Source organism: Engystomops pustulosus, chromosome 9 (genome assembly GCF_040894005.1).
Source record: "Engystomops pustulosus chromosome 9, aEngPut4.maternal, whole genome shotgun sequence".
Lineage (NCBI taxonomy): Eukaryota > Metazoa > Chordata > Amphibia > Anura > Leptodactylidae > Engystomops > Engystomops pustulosus.
The window spans coordinates 61,817,656-61,828,117 of record NC_092419.1 but is presented as its reverse complement, the minus strand read 5'-3'; the positions used below and the strand labels follow the sequence as shown (position 1 = coordinate 61,828,117).

At 45.0% G+C, this 10,462-nt stretch overlaps 25 pseudogenes; all 25 read right to left on the bottom strand.

Moving 5' to 3' along the window:
* Window positions 1–1,470: 1,470 nt before the first annotated feature.
* LOC140086493 (5S ribosomal RNA) lies at window positions 1,471–1,589 on the bottom strand (annotated as a pseudogene).
* Window positions 1,590–1,658: 69 nt separating this feature from the next.
* LOC140081441 (5S ribosomal RNA) lies at window positions 1,659–1,777 on the bottom strand (annotated as a pseudogene).
* Window positions 1,778–2,603: 826 nt separating this feature from the next.
* On the bottom strand, window positions 2,604–2,722 carry LOC140090890 (5S ribosomal RNA; annotated as a pseudogene).
* Window positions 2,723–2,792: 70 nt separating this feature from the next.
* Window positions 2,793–2,911, bottom strand: LOC140088702 (5S ribosomal RNA; annotated as a pseudogene).
* Window positions 2,912–3,170: 259 nt separating this feature from the next.
* On the bottom strand, window positions 3,171–3,289 carry LOC140079272 (5S ribosomal RNA; annotated as a pseudogene).
* Window positions 3,290–3,359: 70 nt separating this feature from the next.
* Window positions 3,360–3,478, bottom strand: LOC140098102 (5S ribosomal RNA; annotated as a pseudogene).
* Window positions 3,479–3,548: 70 nt separating this feature from the next.
* Window positions 3,549–3,667, bottom strand: LOC140078859 (5S ribosomal RNA; annotated as a pseudogene).
* A 69-nt stretch (window positions 3,668–3,736) lies between these two features.
* On the bottom strand, window positions 3,737–3,855 carry LOC140087556 (5S ribosomal RNA; annotated as a pseudogene).
* A 69-nt stretch (window positions 3,856–3,924) lies between these two features.
* LOC140097801 (5S ribosomal RNA) lies at window positions 3,925–4,043 on the bottom strand (annotated as a pseudogene).
* A 448-nt stretch (window positions 4,044–4,491) lies between these two features.
* On the bottom strand, window positions 4,492–4,610 carry LOC140078856 (5S ribosomal RNA; annotated as a pseudogene).
* A 69-nt stretch (window positions 4,611–4,679) lies between these two features.
* On the bottom strand, window positions 4,680–4,798 carry LOC140081430 (5S ribosomal RNA; annotated as a pseudogene).
* Window positions 4,799–5,804: 1,006 nt separating this feature from the next.
* On the bottom strand, window positions 5,805–5,923 carry LOC140088688 (5S ribosomal RNA; annotated as a pseudogene).
* A 69-nt stretch (window positions 5,924–5,992) lies between these two features.
* Window positions 5,993–6,111, bottom strand: LOC140087555 (5S ribosomal RNA; annotated as a pseudogene).
* Window positions 6,112–6,180: 69 nt separating this feature from the next.
* On the bottom strand, window positions 6,181–6,299 carry LOC140097800 (5S ribosomal RNA; annotated as a pseudogene).
* A 448-nt stretch (window positions 6,300–6,747) lies between these two features.
* On the bottom strand, window positions 6,748–6,866 carry LOC140078855 (5S ribosomal RNA; annotated as a pseudogene).
* A 70-nt stretch (window positions 6,867–6,936) lies between these two features.
* On the bottom strand, window positions 6,937–7,055 carry LOC140081419 (5S ribosomal RNA; annotated as a pseudogene).
* A 70-nt stretch (window positions 7,056–7,125) lies between these two features.
* On the bottom strand, window positions 7,126–7,244 carry LOC140088676 (5S ribosomal RNA; annotated as a pseudogene).
* Window positions 7,245–7,503: 259 nt separating this feature from the next.
* On the bottom strand, window positions 7,504–7,622 carry LOC140079260 (5S ribosomal RNA; annotated as a pseudogene).
* A 70-nt stretch (window positions 7,623–7,692) lies between these two features.
* Window positions 7,693–7,811, bottom strand: LOC140098101 (5S ribosomal RNA; annotated as a pseudogene).
* Window positions 7,812–8,259: 448 nt separating this feature from the next.
* On the bottom strand, window positions 8,260–8,378 carry LOC140078854 (5S ribosomal RNA; annotated as a pseudogene).
* A 69-nt stretch (window positions 8,379–8,447) lies between these two features.
* Window positions 8,448–8,566, bottom strand: LOC140081406 (5S ribosomal RNA; annotated as a pseudogene).
* A 1,006-nt stretch (window positions 8,567–9,572) lies between these two features.
* Window positions 9,573–9,691, bottom strand: LOC140088664 (5S ribosomal RNA; annotated as a pseudogene).
* A 257-nt stretch (window positions 9,692–9,948) lies between these two features.
* On the bottom strand, window positions 9,949–10,067 carry LOC140087554 (5S ribosomal RNA; annotated as a pseudogene).
* A 70-nt stretch (window positions 10,068–10,137) lies between these two features.
* LOC140088651 (5S ribosomal RNA) lies at window positions 10,138–10,256 on the bottom strand (annotated as a pseudogene).
* A 70-nt stretch (window positions 10,257–10,326) lies between these two features.
* LOC140078853 (5S ribosomal RNA) lies at window positions 10,327–10,445 on the bottom strand (annotated as a pseudogene).
* Between the last annotated feature and the right edge of the window lie 17 nt (window positions 10,446–10,462).

Sequence of the window (10,462 nt, the reverse complement as noted above, 5' to 3'; positions counted from 1 at the left end):
TACTTGCCAAGCCTTAAGCTGCATTGCTGCTGCGATCTGACAAGAGCAGGCACATTCAGCTTAGAATGGCCGTTGACAGCAGCTGTTCAATTTGAACCTTCTTTTGCTATCTCATAGAGAAACTAACACAATTTTCAGGTTCAAAAAGGTCAACGGAACTTGGGATTCCCAGCCAGTCTCCCATGCTGGTACTTGCCAAGCCTTAAGCTGCATTGCTGCTGCGATCTGACGAGAGCAGGCACATTCAGCTTAGAATGGCCGTTGACAGCAGCTGTTCAATTTGAACCTTTTTCTACTATCTCATATAGAAACTAACACAACTTTCAGGTTCAAAAAGGTCACCAGAACTTGGGATTCCAAGCCAGTCTCCCATGCTGGTACTTGCCAAGCCTTAAGCTGCATTGCTGCTGCGATCTGACAAGAGCAGGCACATTCAGCTTAGATTGGCCGTTGACAGCAGCTGTTAAATTTGAACCTTCTTTTGCTATCTCATAGAGAAACTAACACAATTTTCATGTTCAAAAAGGTCAACGGAACTTGGGATTCCCAGCCAGTCTCCCATGTTAGTACTTGCCAAGCCTTAAGCTGCATTGCTGCTGCGATCTGACGAGAGCAGGCACATTCAGCTTAGAATGGCCGTTGACAGCAGCTGTTCAAATTGAACCTTCTTTTACTATCTCATAGAGAAACTAACACAATTTTCAAGTTCAAAAAGGTCAACAGAACTTGGGATTCCCAGCCAGTCTCCCATGCTGGTACTTGCCAAGCCTTAAGCTGCATCGCTGCTGCGATATGACAAGAGCACGCACATTCAGCTTAGAATGGCCGTTGACAGCAGCTGTTCAATTTGAACCTTCTTTTACTATCTCATAGAGAAACTAACACAATTTTCAGGTTCAAAAAGGTCAACATATCTTGGGATTCCCAGCCAGTCTCCCATGCTGTCACTTGCCAAGCCTTAAGCTGCATCTCTTCTGCGATCTGACAAGAGCACGCACATTCAGCTTAGAATGGCCGTTGACAGCAGCTGTTCAATTTGAACCTTCTTTTACTATCTCATAGAGAAACTAACACAATTTTCAGGTTCAAAAAGGTCAACAGAACTTGGGATTCCCAGCCAGTCTCCCATGCTGGTACTTGCCAAGCCTTAAGCTGCATTGCTGCTGCGATCTGACGAGAGCAGGCACATTCAGCTTAGAATGGGGGTTGATAGCAGCTGTTTAAATTGAACCTTCATTTACTATCTCATTGAGAAACTAACACAATTTTCAAGTTCAAAAAGGTCAACAGAACTTGGGATTCCCAGCCAGTCTCCCATGCTGGTACTTGCCAAGCCTTAAGCTGCATCGCTGCTGCGATATGACAAGAGCACGCACATTCAGCTTAGAATGGCCGTTGACAGCAGCTGTTCAATTTGAACCTTCTTTTTCTATCTCATAGAGAAACTATCACAATTTTCAGGTTCAAAAAGGTCAACGGAACTTGGGATTCCCAGCCAGTCTCCCATGCTGGTACTTGCCAAGCCATAAGCTGCATTGCTGCTGCGATCTGACGAGAGCAGGCACATTCAGCTTAGAATGGCCGTTGACAGCAGCTGTTCAATTTGAACCTTCTTTTACTATCTCATAGAGAAACTAACACATTTTCAGGTTCAAAAAGGTCAACGGAACTTGGAATTCCCAGCCAGTCTCCCATGCTGGTACTTGCCAAGCCTTAAGCTGCATTGCTGCTGCGATCTGACGAGAGCAGGCACATTCAGCTTAGAATGGCCGTTGACAGCAGTTGTTCAATTTGAACCTTCTTTTACTATCTCATAGAGAAACTAACACAATTTTCAGGTTCAAAAAGGTCAGCAGAACTTGGGATTCCCAGCCAGTCTCCCATGCTGGTACTTGCCAAGCCTTAAGCTGCATTGCTGCTGTGATCTGACAAGAGCAGGCACATTCAGCTTAGAATGGCCGTTGACAGCAGCTGTTCAATTTGAACCTTCTTTTACTATCTCATAGAGAAAATAACACAATTTTCAGGTTCAAAAAGGTCAACAGAACTTGGGATTCCCAGCCAGTCTCCCATGCTGGTACTTGCCAAGCCTTAAGCTGCATTGCTGCTGCGATGTGACAAGAGCAGGCACATTCAGCTTAGAATGGCCGTTGACAGCAGCTGTTCAATTTGAACCTTCTTTTACTATCTCATAGAGAAACTAACACAATTTTCAGGTTCAAAAAGGTCACCAGAACTTGGGATTCCCAGCCAGTCTCCCATGCTGGTACTTGCCAAGCCTTAAGCTGCATTGCTGCTGCGATCTGACGAGAGCAGGCACATTCAGCTTAGAATTGCCATTGACAGCAGCTGTTCAATTTGAACCTTCTTTTACTATCTCATAGAGAAACTAACACAATTTTCAGGTTCAAAAAGGTCAACAGAACTTGGGATTTCCAGCCAGTCTCCCATGCTGGTACTTGCCAAGCCTTAAGCTGCATCGCTGCTGCGATCTGACAAGAGCACACACATTCAGCTTAGAATGGCCGTTGACAGCAGTTGTTCAATTTGAACCTTCTTCTACTATCTCATAGAGAAACTAACACAATTTTCAGGTTCAAAAAGGTCAACAGAACTTGGGATTCCCAGCCAGTCTCCCATGCTGGTACTTGCCAAGCCTTAAGCTGCATTGCTGCTGCGATCTGACAAGAGCAGGCACATTCAGCTTAGAATGGCCGTTGACAGCAGCTGTTCAATTTGAACCTTCTTTTGCTATCTCATAGAGAAACTAACACAATTTTCAGGTTCAAAAAGGTCAACGGAACTTGGGATTCCCAGCCAGTCTCCCATGCTGGTACTTGCCAAGCCTTAAGCTGCATTGCTGCTGCGATCTGACGAGAGCAGGCACATTCAGCTTAGAATGGCCGTTGACAGCAGCTGTTCAATTTGAACCTTCTTTTGCTATCTCATAGAGAAACTAACACAATTTTCAGGTTCAAAAAGGTCAACGGAACTTGGGATTCCCAGCCAGTCTCCCATGCTGGTACTTGCCAAGCCTTAAGCTGCATTGCTGCTGCGATGTGACAAGAGCAGGCACATTCAGCTTAGAATGGCCATTGACAGCAGCTGTTCAATTTGAACCTTCTTTTGCTATCTCATAGAGAAACTAACACAATTTTCAGGTTTAAAAAGGTCAACGGAACTTGGGATTCCCAGCCAGTCTCCCATGCTAGTACTTGCCAAGCCTTAAGCTGCATTGCTGCTGCGATCTGACGAGAGCAGGCACATTCAGCTTAGAATGGCCGTTGACAGCAGCTGTTCAATTTGAACCTTCTTTTACTATCTCATAGAGAAACTAACACAATTTTCAGGTTAAAAAAGGTCAACAGAACTTGGAATTCCCAGCCAGTCTCCCATGCTGGTACTTGCCAAGCCTTAAGCTGCATTGCTGCTGCGATCTGACAAGAGCAGGCACATTCAGCTTAGAATTGCCGTAGACAGCAGCTGTTCAATTTGAACCTTCTTTTACTATCTCATAGAGAAACTAACACAATTTTCAGGTTCAAAAAGGTCAACAGAACTTGGGATTCCCAGCCAGTCTCCCATGCTGGTACTTGCCAAGCCTTAAGCTGCATTGCTGCTGCGATCTGACGAGAGCAGGCACATTCAGCTTAGAATGGCCGTTGACAGCAACTGTTCAATTTGAACCTTCTTTTACTATCTCATAGAGAAACTAACACATTTTCAGGTTCAAAAAGGTCAACGGAACTTGGAATTCCCAGCCAGTCTCCCATGCTGGTACTTGCCAAGCCTTACGCTGCATTGCTGCTGCGATCTGACGAGAGCAGGCACATTCAGCTTAGAATGGCCGTTGACAGCAGCTGTTCAATTTGAACCTTCTTTTACTATCTCATAGAGAAACTAACACATTTTCAGGTTCAAAAAGGTCAACGGAACTTGGGATTCCCAGCCAGTCTCCCATGCTGGTACTTGCCAAGCCTTAAGCTGCATTGCTGCTGCGATCTGACAAGAGCAGGCACATTCAGCTTAGAATTGCCGTAGACAGCAGCTGTTCAATTTGAACCTTCTTTTACTATCTCATAGAGAAACTAACACAAGTTTCAGGTTCAAAAAGGTCAACAGAACTTGGGATTCCCAGCCAGTCCCCCATGCTGGTACTTGCCAAGCCTTAAGCTGCATCGCTGCTGCGATCTGACAAGAGCACACACATTCAGCTTAGAATGGCCGTTTACAGCAGTTGTTCAATTTGAACCTTCTTCTACTATCTCATATAGAAACTAACACAATTTTCAGGTTCAAAAAGGTCACCAGAACTTGGGATTCCAAGCCAGTCTCCCATGCTGGTACTTGCCAAGCCTTAAGCTGCATTGCTGCTGCGATCTGACAAGAGCAGGCACATTCAGCTTAGAATGGCCGTTGACAGCAGCTTTACAATTTGAACCTTCTTTTACTATTTCATAGAGAAACTAACACAATTTTCAGGTTCAAAAAGGTCAACAGAACTTGGGATTCCCAGCCAGTCTCCCATGCTGGTACTTGCCAAGCCTTAAGCTGCATTGCTGCTGCGATCTGACGAGAGCAGGCACATTCAGCTTAGAATGGCCGTTGACAGCAGCTGTTCAATTTGAACCTTCTTTTACTATCTCATAGAGAAACTAACACATTTTCAGGTTCAAAAAGGTCAACGGAACTTGGAATTCCCAGCCAGTCTCCCATGCTGGTACTTGCCAAGCCTTAAGCTGCATTGCTGCTGCGATCTGACGAGAGCAGGCACATTCAGCTTAGAATGGCCGTTGACAGCAGCTGTTCAATTTGAACCTTCTTTTACTATCTCATAGAGAAACTAACACAATTTTCAGGTTAAAAAAGGTCAACAGAACTTGGGATTCCCAGCCAGTCTCCCATGCTGGTACTTGCCAAGCCTTAAGCTGCTGCGATCTGACGAGAGCAGGCACATTCAGCTTAGAATGGCCGTTGACAGCAGCTGTTCAATTTGAACCTTCTTTTGCTATCTCATAGAGAAACTAACACAATTTTCAGGTTCAAAAAGGTCAACGGAACTTGGGATTCCCAGCCAGTCTCCCATGCTGGTACTTGCCAAGCCTTAAGCTACAATGCTGCTGCGATCTGACGAGAGCAGGCACATTCAGCTTAGAATTGCCGTTGACAGCAGCTGTTCAATTTGAACCTTCTTTTACTATCTCATAGAGAAACTAACACAATTTTCAGGTTCAAAAAGGTCAACAGAACTTGGGATTCCCAGCCAGTCTCCCATGCTGGTACTTGCCAAGCCTTAAGCTGCATCGCTGCTGCAATCTGACAAGAGCACACACATTCAGCTTAGAATGGCCGTTGACAGCAGTGGTTCAATTTGAACCTTCTTCTACTATCTCATATAGAAACTAACACAATTTTCAGGTTCAAAATGTCACCAGAACTTGGGATTCCCAGCCAGTCTCCCATGCTGGTACTTGCCAAGCTTTAAGCTGCATTGCTGCTGCGATCTGACGAGAGGAGGCACATTCAGCTTAGAATGGCCGTTGACAGCAGCATTTCAAATTGAACCTTCTTTTACTATCTCATAGAGAAACTAAAACAATTTTCAAGTTCAAAAACGTCAACAGAACTTGGGATTCACAGCCAGTCTCCCATGCTGGTACTTGCCAAGCCTTAAGCTGCATCGCTGCTGCGATCTGACAAGAGCACACACATTCAGCTTAGAATGGCCGTTGACAGCAGTTGTTCAATTTGAACCTTCTTCTACTATCTCATATAGAAACTAACACAATTTTAAGGTTCAAAAAGGTCAACGGAACTTGGGATTCCCAGCCAGTCTCCCATGCTGGTACTTGCCAAGCCTTAAGCTGCATTGCTGCTGCGATCTGACGAGAGCAGGCACATTCAGCTTAGAATGGCCGTTGACAGCAACTGTTCAATTTGAACCTTCTTTTACTATCTCATAGAGAAACTAACACATTTTCAGGTTCAAAAAGGTCAACGGAACTTGGAATTCCCAGCCAGTCTCCCATGCTGGTACTTGCCAAGCCTTACGCTGCATTGCTGCTGCGATCTGACGAGAGCAGGCACATTCAGCTTAGAATGGCCGTTGACAGCAGCTGTTCAATTTGAACCTTCTTTTACTATCTCATAGAGAAACTAACACATTTTCAGGTTCAAAAAGGTCAACGGAACTTGGGATTCCCAGCCAGTCTCCCATGCTGGTACTTGCCAAGCCTTAAGCTGCATTGCTGCTGCGATCTGACAAGAGCAGGCACATTCAGCTTAGAATTGCCGTAGACAGCAGCTGTTCAATTTGAACCTTCTTTTACTATCTCATAGAGAAACTAACACAAGTTTCAGGTTCAAAAAGGTCAACAGAACTTGGGATTCCCAGCCAGTCCCCCATGCTGGTACTTGCCAAGCCTTAAGCTGCATCGCTGCTGCGATCTGACAAGAGCACACACATTCAGCTTAGAATGGCCGTTTACAGCAGTTGTTCAATTTGAACCTTCTTCTACTATCTCATATAGAAACTAACACAATTTTCAGGTTCAAAAAGGTCACCAGAACTTGGGATTCCAAGCCAGTCTCCCATGCTGGTACTTGCCAAGCCTTAAGCTGCATTGCTGCTGCGATCTGACAAGAGCAGGCACATTCAGCTTAGAATGGCCGTTGACAGCAGCTTTACAATTTGAACCTTCTTTTACTATCTCATAGAGAAACTAACACAATTTTCAGGTTCAAAAAGGTCAACAGAACTTGGGATTCCCAGCCAGTCTCCCATGCTGGTACTTGCCAAGCCTTAAGCTGCATTGCTGCTGCGATCTGACGAGAGCAGGCACATTCAGCTTAGAATGGCCGTTGACAGCAGCTGTTCAATTTGAACCTTCTTTTACTATCTCATAGAGAAACTAACACAATTTTCAGGTTCAAAAAGGTCAACGGAACTTGGAATTCCCAGCCAGTCTCCCATGCTGGTACTTGCCAAGCCTTAAGCTGCATTGCTGCTGCGATCTGACGAGAGCAGGCACATTCAGCTTAGAATGGCCGTTGACAGCAGCTGTTCAATTTGAACCTTCTTTTACTATCTCATAGAGAAACTAACACAATTTTCAGGTTAAAAAAGGTCAACGGAACTTGGGATTCCCAGCCAGTCTCCCATGCTGGTACTTGCCAAGCCTTAAGCTGCATTGCTGCTGCGATCTGACGAGAGCAGGCACATTCAGCTTAGAATGGCCGTTGACAGCAGCTGTTCAATTTGAACCTTCTTTTGCTATCTCATAGAGAAACTAACACAATTTTCAGGTTCAAAAAGGTCAACGGAACTTGGGATTCCCAGCCAGTCTCCCATGCTGGTACTTGCCAAGCCTTAAGCTGCATTGCTGCTGCGATGTGACAAGAGCAGGCACATTCAGCTTAGAATGGCCATTGACAGCAGCTGTTCAATTTGAACCTTCTTTTGCTATCTCATAGAGAAACTAACACAATTTTCAGGTTCAAAAAGGTCAACGGAACTTGGGATTCCCAGCCAGTCTCCCATGCTAGTACTTGCCAAGCCTTAAGCTGCATTGCTGCTGCGATCTGACGAGAGCAGGCACATTCAGCTTAGAATGGCCGTTGACAGCAGCTGTTCAATTTGAACCTTCTTTTACTATCTCATAGAGAAACTAACACAATTTTCAGGTTAAAAAAGGTCAACAGAACTTGGAATTCCCAGCCAGTCTCCCATGCTGGTACTTGCCAAGCCTTAAGCTGCATTGCTGCTGCGATCTGACAAGAGCAGGCACATTCAGCTTAGAATTGCCGTAGACAGCAGCTGTTCAATTTGAACCTTCTTTTACTATCTCATAGAGAAACTAACACAAGTTTCAGGTTCAAAAAGGTCAACAGAACTTGGGATTCCCAGCCAGTCCCCCATGCTGGTACTTGCCAAGCCTTAAGCTGCATCGCTGCTGCGATCTGACAAGAGCACACACATTCAGCTTAGAATGGCCGTTTACAGCAGTTGTTCAATTTGAACCTTCTTCTACTATCTCATATAGAAACTAACACAATTTTCAGGTTCAAAAAGGTCACCAGAACTTGGGATTCCAAGCCAGTCTCCCATGCTGGTACTTGCCAAGCCTTAAGCTGCATTGCTGCTGCGATCTGACAAGAGCAGGCACATTCAGCTTAGAATGGCCGTTGACAGCAGCTTTACAATTTGAACCTTCTTTTACTATTTCATAGAGAAACTAACACAATTTTCAGGTTCAAAAAGGTCAACAGAACTTGGGATTCCCAGCCAGTCTCCCATGCTGGTACTTGCCAAGCCTTAAGCTGCATTGCTGCTGCGATCTGACGAGAGCAGGCACATTCAGCTTAGAATGGCCGTTGACAGCAGCTGTTCAATTTGAACCTTCTTTTACTATCTCATAGAGAAACTAACACATTTTCAGGTTCAAAAAGGTCAACGGAACTTGGAATTCCCAGCCAGTCTCCCATGCTGGTACTTGCCAAGCCTTAAGCTGCATTGCTGCTGCGATCTGACGAGAGCAGGCACATTCAGCTTAGAATGGCCGTTGACAGCAGCTGTTCAATTTGAACCTTCTTTTACTATCTCATAGAGAAACTAACACAATTTTCAGGTTAAAAAAGGTCAACAGAACTTGGGATTCCCAGCCAGTCTCCCATGCTGGTACTTGCCAAGCCTTAAGCTGCTGCGATCTGACGAGAGCAGGCACATTCAGCTTAGAATGGCCGTTGACAGCAGCTGTTCAATTTGAACCTTCTTTTGCTATCTCATAGAGAAACTAACACAATTTTCAGGTTCAAAAAGGTCAACGGAACTTGGGATTCCCAGCCAGTCTCCCATGCTGGTACTTGCCAAGCCTTAAGCTACAATGCTGCTGCGATCTGACGAGAGCAGGCACATTCAGCTTAGAATTGCCGTTGACAGCAGCTGTTCAATTTAAACCTTCTTTTACTATCTCATAGAGAAACTAACACAATTTTCAGGTTCAAAAAGGTCAACAGAACTTGGGATTCCCAGCCAGTCTCCCATGCTGGTACTTGCCAAGCCTTAAGCTGCATCGCTGCTGCAATCTGACAAGAGCACACACATTCAGCTTAGAATGGCCGTTGACAGCAGTGGTTCAATTTGAACCTTCTTCTACTATCTCATATAGAAACTAACACAATTTTCAGGTTCAAAATGTCACCAGAACTTGGGATTCCCAGCCAGTCTCCCATGCTGGTACTTGCCAAGCTTTAAGCTGCATTGCTGCTGCGATCTGACGAGAGGAGGCACATTCAGCTTAGAATGGCCGTTGACAGAAGCATTTCAAATTGAACCTTCTTTTACTATCTCATAGAGAAACTAAAACAATTTTCAAGTTCAAAAACGTCAACAGAACTTGGGATTCACAGCCAGTCTCCCATGCTGGTACTTGCCAAGCCTTAAGCTGCATCGCTGCTGCGATCTGACAAGAGCACACACATTCAGCTTAGAATGGCCGTTGACAGCAGTTGTTCAATTTGAACCTTCTTCTACTATCTCATATAGAAACTAACACAATTTTAAGGTTCAAAAAGGTCAACGGAACTTGGGATTCCCAGCCAGTCTCCCATGCTGGTACTTGCCAAGCCTTAAGCTGCATTGCTGCTGCGATCTGACGAGAGCAGGCACATTCAGCTTAGAATGGCCGTTGACAGCAACTGTTCAATTTGAACCTTCTTTTACTATCTCATAGAGAAACTAACACATTTTCAGGTTCAAAAAGGTCAACGGAACTTGGAATTCCCAGCCAGTCTCCCATGCTGGTACTTGCCAAGCCTTACGCTGCATTGCTGCTGCGATCTGACGAGAGGAGGCACATTCAGCTTAGAATGGCCGTTGACAGCAGCTGTTCAATTTGAACCTTCTTTTACTATCTCATAGAGAAACTAACACATTTTCAGGTTCAAAAAGGTCAACGGAACTTGGAATTCCCAGCCAGTCTCCCATGCTGGTACTTGCCAAGCCTTACGCTGCATTGCTGCTGCGATCTGACGAGAGCAGGCACATTCAGCTTAGAATGGCCGTTGACAGTAGCTGTTCAATTTGAACCTTCTTTTGCTATCTCATAGAGAAACTAACACAATTTTCAGGTTCAAAAAGGTCAACGGAACTTGGGATTCCCAGCCAGTCTCCCATGCTGGTACTTGCCAAGCCTTAAGCTGCATTGCTGCTGCGATCTGACGAGAGCAGGCACATTCAGCTTAGAATGGCCGTTGACAGCAGCTGTTCAATTTGAACCTTCTTTTGCTATCTCATAGAGAAACTAACACAATTTTCAGGTTCAAAAAGGTCAACAGAACTTGGGATTCCCAGCCAGTCTCCCATGCTGGTACTTGCCAAGCCTTAAGCTGCATTGCTGCTGCGATCTGACGAGAGCAGGCACATTCAGCTTAGAATGGCCGTTGACAGCAGCTTTACAATTTG